This window comes from Schistocerca gregaria, chromosome 7 (genome assembly GCF_023897955.1).
Source record: "Schistocerca gregaria isolate iqSchGreg1 chromosome 7, iqSchGreg1.2, whole genome shotgun sequence".
Lineage (NCBI taxonomy): Eukaryota > Metazoa > Arthropoda > Insecta > Orthoptera > Acrididae > Schistocerca > Schistocerca gregaria.
This window is the reverse complement of record NC_064926.1, coordinates 128201024-128227499: the sequence shown is the minus strand read 5'-3', so window position 1 is coordinate 128227499 and position 26476 is coordinate 128201024. Positions and strand designations below refer to the sequence as shown.

Here is a 26476-nt window from a genome sequence, read left to right as displayed (position 1 = left end):
GGTCATCAGTAGAAATATCTGAAAATATATCCCTTAACACCATGCATAAAGAATGTGTTTCAAAGTGATTGCTACACACATCTAGGAGCGATAGTACACGTCGTCGGAAAGAACTTTTTTAGAGACAAAATGTTCGCCGACACTTCAGTGAGTGTTTGCCATCCCTAAGACGACGAGAATTCACCGAACTACCTAGTCCGCAGTGTGCAGTATACTACATATCCCAGTAAAGAATGCATGTATGCCACTTACTGAGGAAACGTATTTTAGAAGCGAAACATGAAATTTAGGAACATTAATTTTGAACAGCCCACAGACTTTAACGTGGAGCAGATGACTGTATGATAAGCAAAACACATCGAATACGAACGCTGGAGAGTACGTACGCCCTGTTGCCTCTCAGAGGCATAACCAGTCTTAAACGGCGTCTGGCATCGCTGGGAAGCGACTGCGAACAGTTTGTCACTGACAGAAGTTGTTGCCCATGAACTGATGTATCATCCCTATACGTTTGTGGCAGAAACTTTCAAACACTCTGTATGTATATGCCAGTTGACTTTGCGATGTGTAAGATAAATCAAACAAAGGACAGACAATGCCGAAAGGAATCGACAAGTTATGTGCCATTTTTCGCACAATCAAATATTTACAGGACGATCGCTAGTTTTCTACAGTTCAAAACTAGGAAGTCAGAAGAGCTTAGCACTGATTCATACGTAAAATGTCTTGAACAAGTAGTGCTCTACAGCTTTTACTTATTCATTTATTGCCGGACTACCATCGATCGCAAACGTATCAGCAGTGAAATCTGCATTACAGAAGACAAAACCTCCCTCAGATTATATTTGTCTCTAGTGTACAGTGTTTCCTATTAATGTGACTAATAGTTTTTTATGAAATTTACCTTTCGTTTTATATTGATTTTTGAGCACATGTCAAAACCATTTGCCAGTAAGTCACATAATTACCTCATTATACCACAGTTTTGATTAACATATTAATTATGTACCGACCATTGTCGATATGTTTAACTTCAAAGTTATTGATTTAGTTTTTTATTTCATAGTTTACATAATTTCATTTACAAATTGTATTATCTGTGTTAAAAGATTACTAAATAAAGGAAATAATTTTAGCATTAAAGACTTACAAGAAAGTTTGTGAACTTTACATTATTTTTTGTAAGTTCGTTATGTTTGTTCAAAATAATGTCAGGGTGTTTGGTCACAAACGTGAAAATTTCTCTCTTCCAAAATATTTATCAAGCTGTCTTGGTCTGGCAGGCATTGTGTTACGTCACTCACTGTGCTTTTTTGTAATTTCAGGTCTGAGCTAAATGCACACTAGTTTGGAAAACAAATGGTTATATTATTATCACATAACGTACAGGCCTCTAACAAGTTACATCGAGGTGGTAACCTTATAAGTAAGACAATTTTTTTTCAGTTTCTCATTATTTTCGACGTATTAATAAACTTATTTCTTTTTTGGTAGGAAATTTTAATGGCTACACAGCATTTGTCCATAAAACGAGGTTCAGTAGTTATGTAGCGTGTTATTACGAAATAGAATTTTATTGCATATTAATGTGTATTCATTTCGAACGTTTTTTCCTTGGGCCACTGGTTTTAGTATATAGTAATTCTCTGCTCTAATGCTAATTTTTGGTGCAAGCTACCAATAATTTTAAGAACATTCAGTTCCGTGTCTACCTTTGGTGATGTTTCCGCGCCAGTAGGTAGGTACTCCGCCGAGAACGTTCACTGGAAGTTATTGCTTTTTCATCTTTTTACACTTTCCGTATATCTGGTCCTAAAGCTCCAATAAGTTTGGTTCACATACATAGACTGACAGAAATTGCAGTGGTTGAAAGGCAGGAAGAGGGAGAAATGGATAATACGAGTGAACACTATTTTTCCTACTTGCTAGTGTCACTGTAAATTGGACTGCAAATAAATGGTAGCGATTATGGTTAATCTTTATTTAAAGAATTGTTCTGTATTGATGTGAGTAACAGAAAGTGAAAGTGCATTCGAGTCTCGGCTCTCAAGAGGAAAAAGAGAGACGCTGCGCGATTTGGCAAGCGCTCCGCGCAGCAGCAAGAAGGCGCGAAGGAACGGAGGAAGAGATGGGGAAAGGAGGCACGGCGGATTTGGCGATAATTAACGATAATCGATAACTAGGACATGACGCGCCATCGGCAGGCAATTGAGAGCGGGTTATTGGCTGTGAGAACCGCCAGAGGCAAAAGCCGCGCAGGTGGTCCATGTGGGTGTGACGTGACACGGGATTACTCCCTTTCTTCTTACCTCTCCTTTTGCCACACTTTTCCGAATCGCTTTTCAGCGTGGCGGTGTGCGAGTTGATTAATGGGCGGCATGCTGACTGCTCACTCGACACGGAACCTATTCAAGGGTATGCGGGGCGACGCGGCCCTCCATCACAACGTACGTTCTAATGTCCCTTGCGACACATGTAACCCTTGACCCGGAAATGAGTCTGTTCTTCCATAATGATTTTATATTTAAACGCTTTCGCTGGAAACTTAATGCTGATGTTTTCTATTCTTCCTACGTACATTAAGCCCAAAAAAAAAAAAAAAAGAAAAGCTCTCCATCTTACAGTTTAATTTGTTGTACTACACATTTACTTTTCGGTCTATGTGACCCGGGTGTTTAAAATTTAGCAACATGTACAAATACCAGTGGTAAATTTTTTTTGTAAAATACCTGAAATACGTGCACAATGGTTTTTTAATAACGACGCAGATCTTCGATAGTTTACTGTTGAATTGTATGAAATGACATAACTATACAGTTCGCATCTTTGGTTCAAATTATCAAATCACTAGCTACGCGGAGAATGAAATTCAGGGAACAACGTTAAGTAAGTGAAAATAATATATAATTATATAACTGACGCGACAAGGAAGTTGACGGGAGGCACGAATGTTGTGTGTTTCATACTGGAAAGGATGGAAGCACATCGTCACGTAAGGAATACGGTTACAAGTAATGTAAATACCGTAGATCATGTGTGTGTGTGTGTGTGTGTGTGTGTGTGTGTGTGTGTGTGTGTGTGTGATTCAATATGCATCGGACGCCGACTGAGGTGGCACACACAACTGAAAAAATAAGCTCGTGTTACAGCACTCTTGTGAAGCTGAGTACGAGCTATGATGCATTGTTGAAACTCACTTCCGCAATTCTTTGTCGTGGACCCTCTACGGCAGACTTATTCGCCGTACAATGCTAAGTATCGTGCCCACATTTGGGTTTGATTCAATGGAAGCAGACAATTGGAAGCTGAGTCATCTGCAGCGCTGCTGAATGAACGTAATGTACGTAAACGAAGGAAAGTTACAGAAGTAATTTTTCGAAAGACGTCTTACTTGTAGCATAAAAAATAGCACACTAAGTACTCTGGAGTAGCATGTTTTTTCGCTATGCAACTGTTCTCAAGCGACTGCAATCACCTGGCTGCCACTAATTCACTATCTATAATCAAACATCCAATTGGGGACAGCAGAGCTACAGTGTAACGTGGAATCTGAACCACGTTTCGCTTCTGGTGAATCTCCACATCGTTGTGAGACGAATGCCGGGTTAAAAGGCAGAGTTCTCCCCTATAACATCTAGGTTTCTAGCCTAACACTCTCCCACTAGATCATCGCACCATATCCTCATTTGGCTGCCCTTTCTGCAGCTTCAAGGCACTGCTGCTCTCTCGACTCATAGCGGTTGTTCGCTAGATGGCATGGCATCGTTTTCACAACTTAAGTTACTTCATCATGAAGCAGACAATATGTGCGAAATATTTATGTATTACATACACAATCGTTCCTCCTGAATCACTGTATCTGTTATTGATAACTGGATCAGAATTCCTACACCAGTTCTTGAGATTAGCCTGCACGTAGTGATGGATGCGAGGAGGCGACTTGAGTTTTTATTACAGAGATTATTGTTACTAGTGACATCTTATCAACTGCACATATCAAAAAAGTTTTTGCATCACCTCGGTTCCGAGAGTTCCGGAACCTGTACAGGAAATAGGAATAGAGAACAACATAAACATTATTTCTGCCCTTTTTATTGCTCATGAGGAACCACCATACAGTGAGACTTTCAGAGGTGGTGGCCCAGATTGTTGTACACACCGGTACCTCTAATACCCAGTAGCATGTCCTCTTGCATTGATGCATGACAGTATTCGCCGTGGCATAATATCCACAAGTACATCAAGGCACTGTTGGTCCAGATTATCCCATTCCTCAACGGCGATTCGGAGTAGATCCCTCAGAGTGGTTGGTGGGTCGTGTCGTCCATAAACAGCACTTTTCAATCTATCCCAGGCATGCTCGACAGGGTTCATGTCTGGAGAACATGCTGACCACTCTAGTCGAGCGATGTCGTTACCCTGAAGGAAGTCATTCACAAGATGTGTACGATACGGGCGCGAATTGTCGTCCATGAAGACGAATGCCTCGCAGATATGCTGTCGGAATGGTTGCACTATCGGTCGGAGGATGGCATTCATATATCGTACAGCCGTTACGGCGCCTTCCATGACTACTAGTGGCGTACGTCGGCCCCCAAAACAGCAGGGAACCTCCACCTTGCTGCACTCGCTAGGCAGTCCAGCCTGACCGGGTTGCCTCCAAAAACGTCTCCGACGATTGTCTGGTTGATTGTATATGCGACACCCATCGGTGAAGAGAACGTGATGCCAATCCTGAGCGGTACATTCGGCATCTTGTTGGGCCCATCTGCATCGCGCTGCATGGTGTCGTGTTGCAAAGATGGACCTCGCCATGGACGTCGGGAGTGAATTTGCTCATCTGGCAGCCTATTGCGCACAGTTTGAGACGTAACACGACGTCCTGTGGCTGCACGAAAAACATTATCCAACATGGCAGCGTTGCTGTCAGGGTTCCTCCGAGCCATAATCCCTACATAGCGGTCATCCACTGCAGTAATAGCTCTTGGGTGGCCTGAGCGAGGCACGTCATCGACAGTTCCTGTCGCTTTGGGTCTCCTCCATGTCCGAACAACATCGCTTTAGCTCACTCCGAGACGCTTGGACACTTTCCTTGTTGAGAGCCCTTCCTGGCACAAAGTATCAATGCGGACGCGATTGAACCACGGTATTGACCGTCTAGGCATGGCTGAACTACAGACAACACGAGTCGCGTACCTCCTTCCTGGAGGAATCACTGGAACTGATCAGCTGTCGGACCCCTCCGTTTAATAGGGGCTGCTCATGCATGGTGGTTTACAGCTTTGGGCGGGTTTAGTGACATCTTTGAAGAGGGACTGTGTCTGTGATACAATATCCACAGGCAACGTCTATCTTCAGGAGTTCTGGGAACCGGATGATGCAAAACTTTTTTTGATGTGTATATGAAGAAGAAAAATACACCGATGAAGGCAAAATCAAAAGGCACTTCATACATTGATACCTCACATGGCAATGTGTAAGGGGTTCAGTTAAAAGACAAAAATACCATGTAGAATTCAGAAACTTTTCCATAAATGACAGAAACGTTTTGAAACTGCTTGTCCAAAAATATACGCTGCATACAGAGTAGCTAACATAAAACTCCCTTTCAGGCTCTTTTGAACAACAATCTTCAAGAGGACTGTGGTAGAATTGACCAATATTGATGGCTCAAAAGTTCGTGGTGACATTAAATTACATGTTGGTTTGTTATTGCTGGCTGCTGTGTGTAAAGAGTATGTTGAATAAATGGAATACAGAGACAGGTAGAGCCATCTTATCTGCCATAATGTCACAGAAACGATTCTGCAGCGTCTCACGTGTGTTATGCTTTGATGACAAGTCTGATCGAAGAGCAAATGAAGATTTAGCATCCATTAGAGTTCTGTGAGAAAAATGTGTACAAATACTGCCGAAGCTATATTATGACGACACAAATGTAACTATGGCAGAGCAAGCAACGCAGATAGAATTTATGTGTACTATGTCCTTAAATATCAACTGGGCATTATGATCCGAAAGAGAATATGTGCATAGCTATTTAAGAGAAGGAGCAGGGTCAAATAAATTTTATCTTTAATTTCGTGATATGCTTATACTTCTCCTTCTACGTATAAATGTTAAACATGGCTATAAACAGCAACTGTAAAGAGACAGTCTTGGAGAGAATGAAAAAGTAAGTCAACCAGTTGAGTGGCATAGTTATATTGGAACCCTTGACCTATGTTTTGATAGTCATAAAATTATATTCTTCACAAGGAGATGCAACGCTTTTTACATCTTGTGTTTTACATCTTGTGTTGAACAGTTACGTTTGAATAAATCCGTTTGGTTCTTGTCTAGTAAAAACCCACCTCAGAAACAATAAAATAACAAATCATGGCCTTCAGTGAATGTGAACTTCACGGATAAAATGATGAAAGATGAAGGTATTTTGTTTGTGTATGTGATTTAATAAGCTGGTAACTAATGAGTCAATGATACGATTGGTTACTGCTTATTTCTAACAATTTTTTATATATTTGGCTTGTTCTCAGTCAATACGCGTACACGTCATAAGCCATGCTCCAACCCAGATCACGTCCCCGTCTTTGTTTTCCTTGCTGTCATAGTCGAACATCTATTTTTACATTCACTGATCTTGAACGTCACATTTCTTTTCATGTGCTGTGTTGAGTAGTATGTGTGTGTGTAGAGAGAGAGAGAGAGAGAGAGAGAGAGAGAGAGAGAGAGAGAGAGAGAGAGAGAGTGAGAGTGTCTTAGAAGGAATGATGAAGCATTTCCAGGTACATTTTGAGTACAACCCACAACCCCTTCTCAAAAAAGAAAGCTAACTATCCACAGCGAAGGTAGATCTTGTTAGAAAACATGTAAATCTACATCTACAAGGATATTCCGCAAATCACACAAAGGGTCCACCGAACCACCTTCCAATAATTCTCTATTCTTCGAATATCGAACAGCACGCGGAAAAGGACGAACACTTGTATCTTCCAGCGCGAGCTCTGATTTCCCTTATTTTATTATGATGATCTTTTCTTCCTATGCAGGTCGGCGTCAACAAAATATTTTCGCACTTGGAGGAGAAGTTGGTGATTGCAATTTCGTGAGAATATTCCGCCACAACGAACAACGCCTTTGTTTTATTATGTCCACTCCAAATCCTGTATCATGTCAGTGATACTCGCCCACATTTCGCGGTAATACAAAATGTGCTGCTCTTCTCTGAACTTTCTGGATGTACTCCGTTAATCCCATCTGGTAAGGACCCCGAACCGTACAGGAATACTCCAGAAGAGGACGGACAAACGTAGTGTATGCACCTTAGATAGGGCGGGAAGCCAGTGGTCCTGCACAAAAGAGGCAAAGTGTACAACAAAAACTATGGGTTTGCTTTTCTGGGATTCTTTGTCAGGAATAAGACAGTAAACTGTGGACGCCACTCATATTTTATGTACCAACAAAATGAGAAGTGTCCGAGATTGTAAAAGAATAAAAATAAAATCATCTTTCATCAAGACAATGTGTTTCCAGGGTGATTGGTACAACTATTAGTTTTCCATTTATCAACCAGGCGCAGTTCCCTGTTGTATTTTAACAACAGAATGATTGAGGTTTGCGTTATTTTGGTTTTCTGTGGAAAATGTGAGTGCGGATGAGAGAGAGTGTAGCATGGTGGCTGAGTACTGTATTTTTACAACCTTTTGGTGCATGATTTTCAAAAAAATTAACCACATTCGTCTCCAGTTAGTTTAGTAAGAACATTGATGGTCTCACTCTTCAGTGCCCATACGTCATAAATATCGTCATCTCTAACCTAATGCTGCCATCTTCTAGTATATTGCGTAGAGATCATGGCAATACGATACGGGAGGTTAGAGGGTGGCTTTAGAGGCATGAAGTCATTTTTAGCTAGGTCAATACGCGAATTAAATAGAACAAAAAAACGTACGTAACTGTAAAGGACAATGAAACAACTTAAAATCAGAGATGGTAAAATAGTCTAAATTAAAATCGACTAAAGTCCAAATTCGTAATAGCTGTTTCTTGTGTTTTCAATGTATGACGACCTGTTTCGTACCCTGGAGGATTATTTTCGGGTAATATAAAACTAATACTTCATGTGACAATAATTCCAAGGTACAAGTGCGCGTAAAAACATGTCACTTTTCGGTAAACCCTTTGGATGAAACGTAAGACGGGCATCCGATCTCAACCATGCATGATCAGTAACACACCTCCAAAACGCAGTAAGAAGAGAAGCAGGACAGCACATGACAATCCACTTGTGATAGGATAAAACCATCGTCAAAATCCATAGAAGCAACAAAGAATTAAAAGACACACAATCCTTGGGAGTCGTCAACATGCTTAAATATATTGGCATACGTCCAATAGAGTTACTGCGCTAGCCACACACTCATCCGGTCGTCATTTAGTGAACACAAAGTAAACAGCTAATGCGGATTTGGACATTCACTCACTTTTAATACAGACTATATTACGACCTCTGATTTTCAGTTGTCTAATTGTCTTTCACATTACGTACAAGATTTTTATCTGTGGTTGCCCTACTTATAGGACACAATATACCGTCTATCATGTGCTGTGCTATGACTTGCGGAGTAAACAGGCGAATCAACTATAAGTTGCACTGCAATTTTGTGGAAATGGAAAGTGCTATTGAAGTGTGATTTTCACAGAATGGATTGGTACTCAGCAGCTCGTATTGTTAGCCAATCAACAGATAGTAATAATAAATGGTTCAAATGGTTCTGAGCACTATGGGACTTAACTTCTGAGGCCATCAGTCCCCTAGAACTTAGAACTACTTACACGTAACTAACCTAAGGACTGCACACACATCCATGCCCGAGGCAGGAATCGAACCTTCGACCGTAGCGATCGCGCGTTTCCAGACTGTAGCGCCTAGAACCGCTCGGCCACCCCGCCCGGCGATAGCAATAATAATTAGTAAGTGTATATTTTGTGTATATATTGACATTAATAGACTAGAAGTAGGATAAATTAGAATCAGTGTTGTTTGTTGCAGGATTCTGGGGCGAGTCGTTTACGAGATATCGTATTTTGAAAAGCTCCCACACAAACACTTATGCGATACCTGTGGTAGCACATACTAAGGAACAGCACAAGTGCGTTCACTAATTACATGGATTCTGACGAGTAACGAGACAATTGACCATCACAGGTTGTGTTCAGAATGACCACCGCTTCTAGTCTGGCATGGAACCACTGTTGCAAATGTGCTAGCATTTCAGCGGAAATCTCCGAGAAGGCTGCAGTGATACGTCGTTGCATGTCATCCAGCTTTGCCCAAAGGAAAAAGTATACCGGCGTCAAACCCGGGGAACGGCCCGGCCAAGGTACTGGTCCTCTAGTCCAACCCATCAATTTGGAAACAATTCGTGAAGACATGCTGTAGTGGTTCGTGCACTGTAGGCTGGACATCAGCCACGTTGGCAGCACAGGTTCCTGCTCGGGACGTCTTCTAGCGTCATGATTGGTAAACGTGGATTTATCGGTAAACAAGCTACATGATACATCTAAAGTATCCTTCCTTAAAGTCCATTTACAGAAGTTAACACGGTTATCATAATCGTTCCCATTTAGATTTTGATGGAGAGATATGATGGGGTTGTAACCAGTGTCGTAGGGCACTTGCTTGACTCATGCCACTTCCTCGTGCGATTGCGTGTGAGCCAACGTACGGATCATCTGCAACAGCAACAAGAGCACTAAATTCCTCCTCTTCTCTTGTCACTTTTTTCCTTCTCTTACGTTGTTTACGTGTTACACTACCATTTTTCATGTAACTGGCTGAAGAGGTTGATCAATAATTGCCGAAGCGGTTGACGTGTGTTGGGATATCTTGCCGCATGCACCATATATGAATGAACTGCATTCTCTCTACACTCTCCATACAACATGGGCATGACAGCTTTTTCTGCATTGGTAAATCCCAACGTCCACTCACGACCTACTGATTGAACTGTTACACACTAACTTAATAGCAAGCTGCAGTGCACTTAAGGAACACACAGTCACACCGTAAGCAGTTAAAACAACATCGTACCTAGCAACTATGCAGGTTGAAAGGCACAGTCAAATGTCGGCGTGAAAACTATTAAAAATATGATATCTCGTGCAAGAATCGCACTATAATCGTGCAATAAACACCACAGACATTACAATTTACCCTGCCTTTAGCTTGTTCCTGTCATTAAGCATTGTTATATTTAAAACATCGTATGTTTGCACAAAAATACACTTTTTATTTTTTATTACTATCTGTTGACCGGCTAACTGTTCGAGCCGCTGACTACCAATACATTTTGCAAAAGCTGCACATCAATATTACTTTCCATTTCAGCAATACAGGGTGTTTCAAAAACAATATACGTATTTCGAATGCATACATTTATTAAACTTTAAGACATACGAATATTAAACTTAACACACACATTTACGAACATCGCAAGTCCAGATTATAGATGTTCAGTATGTCCTCCATCAGCGACACGAACAGTATCACATCGATACTCCCATACTCGGGCAAGCATGTTCTCCGTCACTGATGTAATGGCAGTAAGGATCCGGTTCTTCAAGTCTTCCAGGTTCTTCCAGGAAGAAGTCAGAGGGTGTCAAAACCGATGACCGTGGAGGCAAACTGAGACATGCTAAGTCGCCAGCTCCTTGACAACGAATCCAACGGTTCGGTAGAGTTTCAAATGGTTCAAATGGCTCTAATCCCTATTGGACTTAACATCTAAGGTTATCAGTCCCCTAGGCTTAGAACTAATTAAACGTAACTAACCTAAGGAGATCACACACATCCATGCCCGAGGCAGGATTCGAATCTGCGACCGTAGCAGCCGTTTGGTTCCGGACTGAAGCGCCTAGAAATGCTCGGCCACCGCGGCCGGCGGTAGAGTTTCATTCAGATATTCACGCACTTGGTGACTCCAATGAGGGGGTGCCCCATCTTGTTGAAAAATCAAGTTGTGGTCGTGCAGCCTGGGTAACAACCAGTTTTGTAACGAAACGAGATACTGCTAACCGTTAACTGTGTTTCCATCAAAGAAGAATGGGCCGTAAACAGATGATCGGGATATCGCACAAAACACATTGACATTGGGCGAATCTCGCACATGTTCAGTGGCTGCATGTGAGTTCTGTAGGCCCCAAATTCGAACATTGTTTCTTTACCTGACCACTAACATGGAAAGTCGCTTCATTACTGAACACGATGCGTTTTACGATAGTGTTATCATTGTCAAAAGCATCAACAATCTCGTTACAAAATGCCACACGTTTGTCATCAGGACGCAGAGCTGTAACTTGTACGGCTTCATAACCAACCGACTTCTCAAAACACACCAAATTGTTGTTGTAGGCATTTGTAACTACCGACTGGCACGACGAGTTGATTTTGAAGAACTATGTTCGAAAGCAGTTTGAATTCGTGCAGTATTTTTTTCAGGAACACAAGGGCGGCCTGGACTCTTTCCTTTACATACATACCCTGCATCCTGAAACTGTCGATACCATCTGCGAATGTTCCACCCATTCAGAAGCTTAATTTGGTACCTCAGTGTAAAACGTTTTTGCACTGTAATCACGGAATTGCACTTCGCAAATTCGAGAACACAAAATAATTTTTGCTGCGGAGTAGCCACTTTCAACAAATGACGGTTACGGAGCAAAACAGAAGACAACGGACATTTAGCGGCTATTAATATAAACTAGACTATGCGTTCGTTTCTCCAATAACCGAGCCGAGGCACATGGATGGGTAGTTTGGACAAAATAATAGTTTGTTCAAATGGCTCTGAGCACTATGGGACTCAACTGCTGTGGTCATCAGTCCCCTAGAACGTAGAACTACTTAAACCTAACTAACCTAAGGACATCACACACACCCATGCCCGAGACAGGATTCGAACCTGCGACCCGGCCGTAGCAGGGCGTGGGAAGCGAGAACGCTACCGCACGACCACGAGCTGCGGACTAATACTTTGTAATACATTTATTCTTTTGAAATACTCTGTATATGAATCACTCTGTATATGTAGCGCCATATATAAATCGAGGAAGGAAATAAAATTCGTGTATTTGTGTTTAAAGGCGGGCTTCTTATGAAAGAAGGTACTTTTTTTGGGACCTTTTTATCACGGTCAAGTTCAAAGATGTTTATTATGTCTGGGTCTTTTGCAACGATGGGTTGCACCATTACTGTTTTTAAATGAGTGCCAGTCTACATCCGGCTCTAGTTGCTACCATTTTCCTCAAGGAGCGAGCAAAATAGAGGAGGAAGCTGTACACTGCGCTCAAAGGCAACCTCGTTTCGTTTCGCCACAACACGAACGCACATCCCGGCCAGCACAGACACTTTGCCCCCTTCATCACCCGTGCTGGAAATTACCAACTTCATCAGGCGCTACAACCGCGCCGTATAATCTGGGGCCGCCAATATTGCAAGCGAGCGTCGGAGAGCGATCGGAGCGCCATTAGCGGCGGCCGCCGGTACCATGCTGCCGTCCGGCCGCCCTTAATGGCGACCCTCGGTGCTAACGACGCCAGATGCTATCTCCCGGCGCGGCTCGCTGCCCGCCTGTGTTTTCAGGCATTTTCGCACCTGTTTGCCCCCCGCCTCTGGTCTCCCGTGGGTGTTGGGGGCACTGACTCCTGAACGCCCTGCGCGCGCTCTGTGCAGCAACATGCCGAATGACGACAGCCCCACTGACGAAACACCACGTTCCAACACTACGTGTATAATCCTAAAATTACGCTCCACGTGCGCTTTTGCCACGACCTGCCGAAGGTGACAGCTCCAATGATGAAAATAAGCTCAAGGGACAAAACATTACTCATCTCGCACTGTAATTATGAGCGCCGTAGAAGGTGTTTAACTGGCACGAAAGCAGTCACGTGACCCTTCACCGGTGGTGTAAAACGGTGTGTGGCGAATGGTACTTGTGTCTCTATCTGATTTCCCCTTCCCTTTTCCTTATGCGAATGGCGAGTGGGAATGATAATTCTCGGTAAATCTGTATTAGCTGCTCAAAATGTGTGTGAAATCTTATGGGACTGAACTGCTAAGGTCATCAGTCCCTAGGCTTACACACTACTTAACCTAAATTATTCTAAGGACCAACACACACACCCATCCCCGAGGGAGAACTCGAACCTCCGCCGGGACCAGTCGCACAGTCAATGACTGCAGCGCCTCAGACCACTTGGCTAATCCAGCGCGGCGTGTATTAGCTCTAATTTCTCGAATTTTCTTGTTACGGTCATTTCACGAAACGTCTGGGGGTGGGGGGAGGGGTGAAGTGTCCTTCCTACTACTTGTTTTATGTGGCCAAATCACTGTAAGTCGCTTCGGATGGTTACTGCTAGATATTTGACTGTAGATACGATTGCCAGAAGTTTGTCATGAATGGTGTAGCACAGTAGTGGATTTCTTCTCCTGTGCACACGCAGTACTTTACATTTATTTACGTCCTGGGTCAATTAACAGTCGCCACACCATTCATCAGTTCTCCACAGGTCCTTCTGCAATCGCTGTAGCATTCGGGCATTGCTACCTTCTTGTAGGCAACCGTATCATAGTCATACCGAGCTTCCAACGTTTTGCTTGCACACCTTGTTGTTTTGCGTGGCACTGTCACAGCAGAGGCCTACTTTGATGTTTTAAGCACCTTCTTGCTTCCCACTGTTGAAGAGCAACTCTGGGATGGCGACTGCATCTTTCAACACGATCGAGCACCTGTTCATAATGTACTGCCTGTTGCGGAGTGGTTACACGGCAATAACATCCCTGTAATGACTGGTCTGCAAGGCGTCATGACCTGAACTCTATAGAACACCTTTGGGATGTTTTGGAACGCCGACTTCGTGCCAGGCCTTACCGACTGACATCGATACCTCTCATCAGTGCAGCACTCCGTGAAGAATGGGCTGCCATTCCCCAAGAAACCGTCCAGCACCTGATTGAAGGTATGCCTGAGAGAGTACAACCTGTCATCAAGGCTAAGGGTGGGCCAACATCATATTGAATTCCAGCATTACCGATGGAAGGCGCCACGAACTTGTAAGTCATTTTCAGCCAGGTGTCAGCATACTTTTTATCACATAGTGTATATCTAAGAATCAGGGCAACATGTACATCTACATCCATACTCCGAAAGCCACCTGCCGGTGGGTGGCGGAGGGTACTTTGAGTACCTCTATCGGTTCTCCCTTCTATTGCCGTCTCGTATTGTTCGTGAAAAGAAAGATTGTCGGTATGCCTCTGTGTGGGCTCTAATCTCTCTGATTTTATCCTCATGGCCTCTTCGCGAGATATACGTAGGAGGGAGCAGTATACTGCTTGACTCCTCGGTGAAGATATGTTCTCTAAACTTCAACAAAAGCCCGTACCGAGCTACTGAGCGTCTCTCTTGCAGAGTCTTCCACTGGCGTTTATCTATCATCTCCGTAACGCTTTCGTGATTACTAAACGATCCTTTAACGACGCGCGCTGCTCTCCGTTGAATCTTCTCTATCTCTTCTATCAACCCTATCAGGTACGGATCCCACACCTGTGAGCAGTATTCAAGCAGTGGGCGAACAAGTATACTGCAAACTACTTCCTTTGTTTTCGGATTGCATTTCCTTAGGATTCTTCCAATGAATCTCAGTCTGTCATCTGCTTTAATGGCTCTGAGCACTATGCGACTTAACTTCTGAGGTGATCAGTCGCCTAGAACTTAGAACTAATTAAACCTAACTAACCTATGGACATCACACACATCCATGCCCGGGGCAGGATTCGAACCTGCGACGGTAGCGATCACTCGGTTCCAGACTGTAGCGCCTAGAACCGCGCGGCCATTCCGGCCGGCCATCTGCTTTACCGGCGATTAATTTTATATGGTCATTCTTTTTTAAATCACTCCTAATGCCTACTCCCAGATAATTTATGGAATAAACTGCTTCCAGTTGCTGAACAGGTATATTGTATTTAAATGATAAAGGATCTTATTTTGTATGTATTCGCAGCACATTACACTCGTCTACATTGAGATTCAATTGCCATTCCGTGCACCATGCGTCCTCCAACATTTCAGTGCAATTTTCCATTGTTACAATCTCGATATGCTACAGCATCATCCGCAAAAAGCCTCAGTGAACTGCTGATGTTATCCACAAGGTCATTTACGTATATTGTGAATAGCAACGGTCTTACGACACTCCCCTGCGGCATACCAGAAATCAGTCTTACTTCGGAAGACTTCTCTCCATTGAGAATGACATGTTGCGTTCTGTTATCTAGGAACTCTTCAATCCAATCACACAATTGATCTGATAGTCCATATGCTCTTACTTTGTTCGTTCAACGACTGTGGGGAACTGCATCGTACGCTTTGCGGAAGTCAAGAAACAGGGCATCTACCTAAGAACCCGTGTCTATGGCCCTCGAAGTCTCGTGGACGAATAGCGCGAGCTGGGTTTCACACTATCATCTTTTTCGAAACCCATGCTTATTCCTACAGAGTAGATTTCTAGTCTCCAGAAAAGTCACTATACTCGAACATAATCCGTGTTCCAAAATTCTGCAACTGATCGACGTTAGAGATATAGGTCTATAGTTCTGCACATCTGTTTGACGTCTCTTCTTGAAAACGGGGATGACCTGTGTATCCTCGGGATACCTTACAAATAATTTGCTACTCTCAGTTCATCAGCTGTACTGCTTCCAGCAGACTGAGTGCGAACGCCAGTGGAGTGTCGGAGCGATTATGATGGAACGATCGGCAAATGCCGACGTCGCGCCGCAGCGGGGAGAAATATTCCGCGGGCCGGCTGGCTGGGCGGCAATAAGGCGTCCTGCTCAGTATTCCGTGGTCGCGCCTCGATATTCTCTGCGACCTCGCCGCGCCGCAGGTCTGCACGTATGTAGCGTCGCTCCGGAAGGACGGCCAGATCCTGAATAATGGACGGCGCGCCCCGCTCGCCGGGGCAGCGAATCCGGCGGCTTGCGCTGCGCCCCTAGACAGGTTACTTCCGCTGTCAGAGCGTACTCTTGGAAACGGACAAACTGCTCACTATATCACTACACTACTGGGCACGAAGTTTGCAACACCAAGAAAGAATAGAATGTTACTTATTGTGCGTATGTAATAGGTAGAATGCATCAGTACATGGGGATGCAGCGCAAGCGAAATTTAGTCCACAGAGCTATGACCACTGGCAGCAACAGTGGCTCCAAGAGTCCATTTTGCTTCCTGTGTGTGCTACACTTCGTTAATTGTATAGGCTGGAGTGTAGTGACGTGTCTCTCCCTCAACCACCCGTCTTTTTTAGAGGTGGAGCCCCTCTACGCCCACACCGGCATGGTGGCCAACACGAAAGGTCTACTGCCATCTCTGCATAAGGGTTAGTATTCACTAAGTGAGGTGTCGCAGGATGTGGGTACTGCGATGTTTGCGTACGTCTGATTAAGATTAACCATTAATACGCGCTCATCTGGAGATAGATTGGTCGAAATCAGACGAAGGGTAGCGGTTTTAAGGTCAGAGGAAAAAAAGTGCCAAGGCAAGAGCCAAGGGAAAAAACCTCTGCGATAGTTAGGTCGGGTGGTAAGAGCAGTAGCGGTTGTCTTGCTGCCTGCGATAGGTTGTGCAAGGATCGGCGTTGTTAGTTGTGGGTACTATGCTTGTCGATACCTTGGCGTTGTGCGTTGTGCTGCTCGGCGGCTGACACTGGGTGCTGGTACAGCATCCTTGTTCAGCGTCAGCAACCTGTACCAGTTAGGTTTGTTATCGATCTTGTGTCCGATAGGTCATATACCGGAGACACAGTGTGAGGGAATGTTGGCAGCTTGTTTGTGCGCCTGTGGGCGAGCTCGTCGGTGTCCCTACTGTGGCCTGTTGGTCGGCTCTAGTAGCAGCTGGTAGTTGCCAGTCAGTGTTGCTGATATGCAGGGGCTTACCGACGTTTGTCGCTGTTGCGTATGTTGGTTTACCATAGGTGGCTATGCCCCAGCTAGCAGTGTCTTTGGCCTATTGTGTTTCCACCTGTGGTTGTGATCGTAGTTTCCCAGAGTGAGGATGAAAGGATTGCTCGAGTGTCTCGAGTTCCTGTATAGTCGTGTGGCGTGTTTTTTGAATACTTCCTTGAGGGTATCAAGGCGGTATTCATGGTGAAGATCCACGGTGCGTGTGTAGCGTGGAGCGTTGCTAATGATTCGTAGCACCTTGTTCTGTATGATCTGCAGGCTGCGCAGTCGTGTAGGAGCTGCATATCCCCAGACGTACGTCATCAGAGGTCTAATCAGTGTCATGTATATGGACCTCGACACCCTCCTGTTCAGTGTGCTTTCCCTGTTGAGCATTGGGTAGAGCTGTCTGAGCCCCGCGTGCGCTCGGTTGGCAACGTATTCAATGTGGTCCCCCCATGTAAGTTTCCGGTACAGCCAGACACCAAGGTACCTCGGAAACGTATTGGGCGTGTATGTAGTGTTATTGGTCTACAGTGTTGGTGTTTGCGCAGTAGTTCCGGTCTGCGTGTGAACAGAACTGCTTCGCACTTGTTGCCACATTGGGGGGAATGTCTGGTCAGCGTGACAGTCGAACTTCCTCACTATCGAAGTAGTCAAGGCAGCATAGGCAACACGCGGTGTTGCGTTGTCTCACTGAAAGATAACGTCATCGAGACCTCCACGTTAGGGCACAACTACCACCCTTAAAGCTCAAAACTATTGTCTGTGCAAACTGGAGGTGATGGTGTTCGTACCCAACTACATCCCAGTTCAGGTGTTCGGCCCGTTCGACGATGACGAGTACAATATGGCAACGTTTGTTCTCAACGGTGCCCCAGAAGCGGTTACGTCCATCGTGCTGTAGTACTCAAAACTGGAACTCGCGAGGAAAGCCGACGTGGTGCGACTCCCGTGTGAAGTCTTGCCTTTGGACGCACTGCTGTCGGAGCACCACGTCAATGGACGTCGCGACACTGGTGCGTCGCACCAGACACCGGTCGTCCTTATGTTCGCGTGGTTATTCGTCTTGTTGCAAGCAAACCCATTTGCTGAGTAACATTACGTGACATGGCTGTAATACGCTGCACAATCAAGCGAACAATGTACCCTCTCGGGCTGTAGTCGCATGGGATCGTAGGGATTCCGCATGACGTTGAGTATGCGAGCCGGCCGGAGTGGCCGAGCGGTTCTAGGCGCTACAGTCTGGAACCGCGCTACCGCTAGGCTCGCAGGTTCGAATCCTGCCTCGGGCATGAATGTGTGTTATGTCCTTAGGTTAGTTAGGTTTAAGTACTTCTAAGTTCTAGGGGACTGGTGACCTCAGAAGTTAAACCCCGTAGTGCTGAGAGCCATTTGAACTGTTTTGAGTATGCGCCCCCTGAATGCACCGATTCAATATTCCCATGACAGTCGTGATATCCCACCCAACAGGAGTTGTAATATGTCCACCCAACAGGAGTTGTAATATGTTTTTCTTCTTCTTGTACCTTTTAAAGATCAGAAACAGAGCGAGCGCGAGAGTAATGTTCGGGTTGCATACTTCACAAATCAAGGCGCCGCTGTTACATCAGAGCTAACGAGCTTCCTTCGTACCCGCTGTATGACGAGTCTGAGAACTGTGTTGCAGCAGTCGCTTTGTACTCGTTGACTCGTTCACTCTGAATGAAGCGCGCAAGAGTGTAGGGCTAGTCGTGACTTATTGTTGCTACGGAAGCTGGGTCCACGATCCTGCTGCTGTAAAGTAGCGCAAACAAGACGAAATGACGGATTGTCAGTATCAGATGGCCTTTAGCGAAGCTGTTTTTTCTGTAACCGTAGGCGGTGTAAGGCGAAAATTAATTGACGCAAAGTACACAACTACAAATGTGTTCCGCTAGAGAAGGAGTTGATATCTGGTATACGTTTAATGCTATAGTCCACGCTTCAGATTAAAAACCATACAAATTTCGTCAAACGCAATCAAAATGGTTTTAGTCTTGTTTATTCCATTTCGACCATGAGAAAACAATCATGCTACCGGTACTTCAAACGAAAGATGGGCGCAGAGCAACGCCATTGTTATATTCCTGCGACAACAAGGACGGTATTTCTGTATCCATTTGGTGATGATAACTTGTGTTTGTGGGCTAACAGAGGGTTGTGCAGCTTATCATTCATTCTGTAATTTATTTTAATAATTAATCACCATTTAGAGAATCCAGCTCACCTTCATGTCATAAGTTCTGGTATTGTCGTTAAGGACTCGGTACAGCCTCGAAAGTGGCTTTGAACACTATGAGACTCAACTTCTGAGGTCATTAGTCCCCTTGAACTTAGAACTAGTTCAACCTAACGAACCTAAGGACATCACACACATCCATGCCTGAGGCAGGATTCGAACCGTAGCGGTAGCGCGGTTCCAGAATGAAGCGCCTAGAACCGCTCGGCCACAACGGCCAGCACAGGTTTGTCCCCTTGGTTTCAGGAGTCAGATTGTTTCTGAATGTGGCTCAGGAAATGGTTTCTGACTTCAGTTTGGATTTTAAATCACGCTTGAAATTACCTAGAAGCTTTCGGTTTCACTTTGAAACACTGTTCAGTGACGCAGCGAGTTTGATATAAAAGCGACGCACAACCGGCAAAGAATCGAGAAACGCCACGTCAAGCCGACCGGCTGTATCAGCGCAACTGCCACACGGCTGCTGCGGAACAGATTCCGAGAGCGGCGCGTGGCGGTTTCCGAGCGTCGGTGCCCAGCCGGCGGGAGCCAATACTGCGGTACAGAAGCGGCGCTTTTATTATTCAAGCCGCGGCGCGGGGAGTATCTCTGCCGCGTCACCGACACCCCCAGGCGGAACGGATCTGCTCTCCTCCCGCCTCCCTCCACTCGCCGCAGCCTTTGCCGCCGGCACAGGCGGAATACGGTGTCGAGCGAATTCGCCGCAAGAGCGGGCGGGCGAGCGAGTCGAGGTCGCCGATCCGTTCGGCAGGCGTCGAAGGCAAGCCGTGCGGCGGGCGGCAGGCGGCAGGCGGCAGCGAATTTCGCCGACCCGCCGCCGCCGCCATCGCCTCGCTCGCTGCATATTGCGTGCCAGACGCGGCAAAATTGTTAGCAGAAACCGGAAAACGAGTCGGCTGAGCGGCGGGCGACAGGAGGCCGAACGCGGCGAGATCTGCTCGGCGCCGCGTATCGGATATCGGGAAACGATAATCCCTCGCGGGGGCTCTTACCTTTATCTTCTCCCCCTCTCGCAATTTTCGTCCCGGCACGCGTTTTGCGCGCCACTGTTTTGTATCGCGCCCACTGCACCGGAATCGCGTTCTGAGCCTGCACCACTGTTGGTACTATAACGTTCGTGTAGTTCATCCGGCAGTCGCCGAGAACTGCCGGTAGTTCCGGAGAACCTCAGCGCGTCCATATCAGTATGGCTGGATCCCAAATCAGCCAACAGCGAGCGTTACAGCAGTCAGCTGTGTGTAGAATGAACAATTGTAGCACAAGATAAAATATGGAGATAAGTTACAAATTAATTACATTATTATAGCAAAACACTATTTTTATTTCAGTTTACAAAGTTTTAGATGGTTCAGATGGCTCTGAGCACTATGGGACTAAACTTCTGAGGTCATCAGTCCCCTTGAACTTAGAACTACTTAAACCTAAGTAACCTAAGGAAATCACACACATCCATGCCCGAGGCAGGATTCGAACCTGCGACCGTAGCGGTCGAGCAGTTTCAGACTGTAGCGCCTAGAACCGCTCGGCCATTCCGGCTGGCCTACAAAGTTTCATTTGAGTTTTAGTTTAACCAAACAGACGCTACTGCCGATCCGACTTTCAACTTAATCCTGCTGACATGTGTGGATAGCAATACACAATTTGGCACGTACTTCGATGCGAGATACCTTTAATAGGTTCCACAACGAAACATTGTCTCGAAATTTGGTAGAAAATCCGAAGAAATTCTGGTCGTATGTAAAGTACACAAGCGGCAAGACGCAGTCAATACCTTCGCTGCGCAGTGCCGATGGTACTGTTATCGACGACTGTGCCGCTAAAGCGGAGTTATTGAACGCAGTTTTCCGAAATTCCTTCACCAGGGAAGACGAATGGAATATTCCAGAATTTGAAACACGAACATCTGCTAGCATGAGTCTCTTAGAAGTAGATACCTTAGGGGTTGCGAAGCAACTCAAATCGCTTGATACGGGCAAGTCTTCAGGTCCAGATTGTATACCAATAAGGTTCCTTTCCTTACGCTGATACTATAGCTCCCTACTTAGCACTCATATACAACCGCTCGCTCACCGATAGATCTGTACCTACAGATTGGAAAATTGCGTAGGTCGCACCAGTGTTCAAGAAGGGTAGTAGGAGTAATCCATTTAACTACAGACCTATATCATTGACGTCGGTTTGCAGTAGGGTTTTGGAGCATATACTGTATTCAAACATTATGAATCACCTCGAAGGGAACGATCTATTGACACGTAATCAGCATGGCTTCAGAACAGATCGCTCTTGTGCAACGCAGCTAGCTCTTTATTCGCACGAAGTAATGGCCGCTATCGACAGGGGATCTCAAGTTGATTCCGTATTTCTAGATTTCCGGAAAGCTTTTGACACTGTTCCTCACAAGCGACTTCTAATCAAGCTGCGGAGGTATGGGGTATAGTCTCAGTTGTGCGACTGGATTCGTGATTTCCTGTCAGGAAGGTCGCAGTTCGTAGTAATAGACGGCAAATCATCGAGTAAAACTGAAGTGATATCAGGTGTTCCCCAAGGAAGCGTCCTGGGACCTCTACTGTTCCTGATCTATATAAATGACCTGGGTGACAATCTGAGCAGTTCTCTTAGACTGTTTGCAGATGATGCTGTAATTTACCGTCTAGTAAGGTCATCCGAAGACCAGTATCAGCTGCAAAGCGATTTAGAAAAGATTTCTGTATGGTGTGTCAGGTGGCAGTTGACGCTAAATAACGAAAAGTGTGAGATGATCCACATGAGTTCCAAAAGAAATCCGTTGGAATTCGATTACTCGATAAATAGTACAATTCTCAAGGCTGTCAATTCAACTAAGTACCTGGGTGTTAAAATTACGAACAACTTCAGTTGGAAGGACCACATAGACAATATCGTCGGGAAGGCGAGCCAAAGGTTGCGTTTCATTGGCAGGACACTTAGAAGATGCAACAAGTCCACTAAAGAGACAGCTTACACTACACTCGTTCGTCCTCTGTTAGAATATTGCTGCGCGGTGTGGGATCCTTACCAGGTGGGATTGACGGAGGACATCGAAAGGGTGCAAAAAAGGGCAGCTCGTTTTGTATTATCACGTTATAGGGGAGAGAGTGTGGCAGATATGATACACGAGTTGGGATGGAAGTCATTACAGCATAGACGTTTTTCGTCGCGGCGAGACCTTTTTACGAAATTTCAGTCACCAACTTTCTCTTCCGAATGCGAAAATATTTTGTTGAGCCCAACCTACATAGGTAGGAATGATCATCAAAATAAAATAAGAGAAATCAGAGCTCGAACAGAAAGGTTTAGGTGTTCGTTTTTCCCGCTCGCTGTTCGGGAGTGGAATAGTAGAGAGATAGTATGATTGTGGTTCGATGAACCCTCTGCCAAGCACTTAAATGTGAATTGCAGAGTAGTCATGTAGATGAATACCTTCAATGCTACCTCTCCCTCACAGCAGCAGTGCCTATCTGTAGTGTGGGACGCAGAATATGATTTTTTACTTTTACAAACTCTTTAACAAAGAACTTGGCTTAACGATGGACAATCCATGGTGCACTAAAAATAAATAACAATGGATTATGAATTGAGTTAGAGTTATTCAGAACCATTCATCGTCATTCAGTAAGTGTAAGACTCGATTTTCTTGAGTCAGCATTCTAATCAATAACATGTATATATTAATATGCATACTCCTCGTTAGCACATCCAGACAAGACAGCAACCATGGGAACAGTGATAACATCGAATCGTATAAAACAATTACTGGGAGACAGATTCGCAGTACCAATTTAACATCACATTTGACAAGGATTATAGTTACAGCACGCCGGCCGGAGTGGCCGTGCGGATCTAGGCGCTACAGTTTGGAGCCTCGTGGCTGCTACAGTCACAGGTTCGAATCCTCCCTTGGGCATGGATGTGTTTGATGTCCTTAGGTTAGTTAGGTTAAAGTAGTTCTAAGTTCTAGGGGACTGATGACCATAGCAGTTAAGTCCCACAGTGCTCAGAGCCATTTATTATAGCACAGATAAATTAATGAAGCAATCATCATCATCATTTAAGACTGATTATGCCTTTCAGATTTCAGTCTGGAGCATAGCCCCCCTTATAAAATTCCTCCATGATCCCCTATTCAGTGCTAACATTGGTGCCTCTTCTGATGTTAAACCTATTACTTCAAAATCATTCTTAACCGAATCTAGGTACCTTCTCCTTGGTCTGCTCCTACTTCTCGTACCCTCTACTGCTGAACCCATGAGTCTCTTGGGTAACCTTGCTTCTCCCATGCGTGTAACATGACCCCACCATCTAAGCCTGTTCGCCCTGACTGCTACATCTATAGAGTTCATTCCCAGTTTTTCTTTGATTTCCTCATTGTGGACACCCTCCTGCCATTGTTCCCATCTACTAGTACCTGCAATCATCCTAGCTACTTTCATATCCATAACCGCAACCTTGTTGATAAGGTAACCTGAATCCACCCAGCTTTCACTCCCATACAACAAAGTTGGTCGTAAGATTGAACGGTGCACAGATAACTTAGTCTTGGTACTGACTTCCTTCTTGCAGAAGAGAGTAGATCGTAGCTGAGCGCTCACTGCATTAGCTTTTCTACACCCTCGCTTCCAGTTATTTCACTATGTTGCTATCTTGTGAGAATGTGCATCCTAAGTACTTGAACCGTCCACCTGTTCTAACTTTGTTCCTCCTATTTGGCACTCAATCCGTTTATATTTCTTTCCCACTGAAATTACTTTCGTTTTGGAGATGCTAATCTTCATACCATAGTCCTTACATTTCTGATCTAGCTCTGAAATATTACTTTGCAAACTTTCAATCGAATCTGCCATCACAACTAAGTCATCCGCATATGCAAGACTGATTATTTTGTGTTCACATATCTTAATCTCATCCAGCCAGTCTATTGTTTTCAGCATATGATCCATAAATAATATGAACAACAGTGGAGACAGGTTGCAGCCTTGTCTTACCCCTGAAACTACTCTGAACCATGAACTCAATTTACCGTCAGCTCTAACTGCTGCCTGACTATCCATGTAAAGACCTTTAATTGCTTGCAAAAGTTTAGCAAAAATTACCCAAAATATACGTTGAAATAATGATGGATACTTCACAATATGTGCCACTTCTACCATTTCATGTCCTCTACGTAAGGTTGCGATTAGATGAGATTGGCAAAAATCTCATTTAACTTCTCTGTTGCAAAAAGCAGCCTTCCGAAGTAAATAGAAGGGTATTTTAGTGTATTGCACATAGTATCACTTTTTGTTATCATGCAGCGAGTGGTATATATGTTTTGCTCTTTACGCTGACATCTGTCAGCAACATTTTATTCTTCTTCGAAAATTAATTATAACCCATACCTAATTCGTCTTTTAAGCAAACAATGAGGCAGTGTGTGCTATTAATGGGTGCAGGAGCACAGTCTGTAAGCATTTCTCATTATGGTATTCAACACAAAAATTTCTGTGCTCCTCACAAACAGTAAGTCAAAGCAACCAACCCTATGAATGATATTAAATGTAATTAAAGGCCTGTTTTCACTTAGTTGAAAAGTATGGAAAATTTTCCTAATTTGATGCACTTCAAGTTCTGCCGAAAGAAATAAAATAAAAGGCTGTAGCATTTTATTTTTGAACTTATGAAGCTGTTAATTTCCTTCACTGAAAGAATTTCACTGAGATATTACATTTCACACCGGACGTCCCTGGAGCAATATTCCGGGATATGATAGGAACTATCGTCCGAAACAAAGAAGTCTAGTAAAAATGGACTCTAAAATGCATACTTTAAGAGCTATGAGCACTACTTAATTTTCGATATAGTGAAACAAATCTCTTCTAGCGCAAGATCTTTGCTTTTCATATTTTGAGACGTGATAATTTGGACCAAAACATGGGACATGCGCTCTAAAACGCAAACCTTAAGTCTTAAAAGGACTTATCCATCTCCTCTACAGCGAAGCACATCTCTTCTACTCAACAAGTGCTCATAGCTCTGAAAGTATACATTTTCGAACCCACGTATACTAGACTTTTTTCTTTCGAATGGTCGTCCTGTCACATACCTGAATTTTGATCATTTCTCCCAGGAAACCTAGTACATCGTGTCAAAAGTGGCTAAAATCTTGCTCAATATAGTTCTTTTGACGTCGAGTCAATGGTATCGATGCTAGAATAAGATCAAAATGGAGAACAGCGTCGTCGGAGAGCAAATACATTCATATGCCGATGTATACCTCTCTACCAACTGGATGCGTAATGACTACGTGGTATAAACAATTCCTCTATGATGGCATCCACTTCAAGCACTGTTTGCTACTATACCCTTATTCATTTGATGATGATGTTTTCGTCTGCCGAAGAACAAGATTTTTTCAGCAGTTCTCAAACCGTATTTTTTTTTTTTTCATGATAGCATTGTCGAGTTCGATTATGCAACATTGAGTGTTGAACTTCATTATGCTACTGGTATGAAACAGCGTGGCATGGTGTTAATTCTGAGAAAATAAAATTCACGAGTTATACTTGGACAACTGCGTTATAAATATGATTTATTTAGGTAGACTGTAATTTGTGTCTGACGTAGTAAGATCATTAAGCTTATTTTTTGTGCGTTTCGTTTTTTACCCTTGAGGGTAGAGCAGGTCCCAGAATGTATTTTCGCTTTGTAGTGGACTGTTAACTTACGTGAAATTTCCCGGCAGACTGAAACTAAATGTACGATCAGAACTGGAACCTGTGACCTTTGTCATCGGTGGACGAACTTTCTAATGTCTGAGCTACTCATGCACGACTCATGACCCGCCCTCACAGATTTACTCCCGTAGGAGTCACGTACTGGCTGACGTAAAGCTGAGAGGACGAATCGTGAGTTGTGCTTGGATAGTACAGTCGGTAGAGCGATTGCTACAGAAGGCAAAGATCACAATTTATAGTCCCGGTCCGCCACGCAGCTTTAAGCTGGCAGAAAGTTATGGTCGAACAGATTGTTTGGAATCCGACCAATAGTAAAACTCGCTTCTGTTCAATCTGATACGGCCGTTCCGGATTAGCCGAGTGGTCTTGGATGCTGCAGTCATGGACTGTGCGGCTGATTCCGGTGGAGGTTCGAGTCCTCCTTCGATCATGGATGTGTGTGTTTGTTCTTAGGGTGATTTAGGTTAAGTTGTGTGTAGGCTTTGG

General features: G+C 44.3%; 1 protein-coding gene across 4 annotated transcripts in view; it reads left to right on the top strand.

The window, feature by feature from the left end:
- LOC126281600 (semaphorin-2A-like) overlaps positions 1 to 26476 on the top strand; it is a 944484-nt gene that overhangs the window by 710303 nt on the left and 207705 nt on the right. The gene's annotated exons all lie outside the window — the stretch shown is intronic.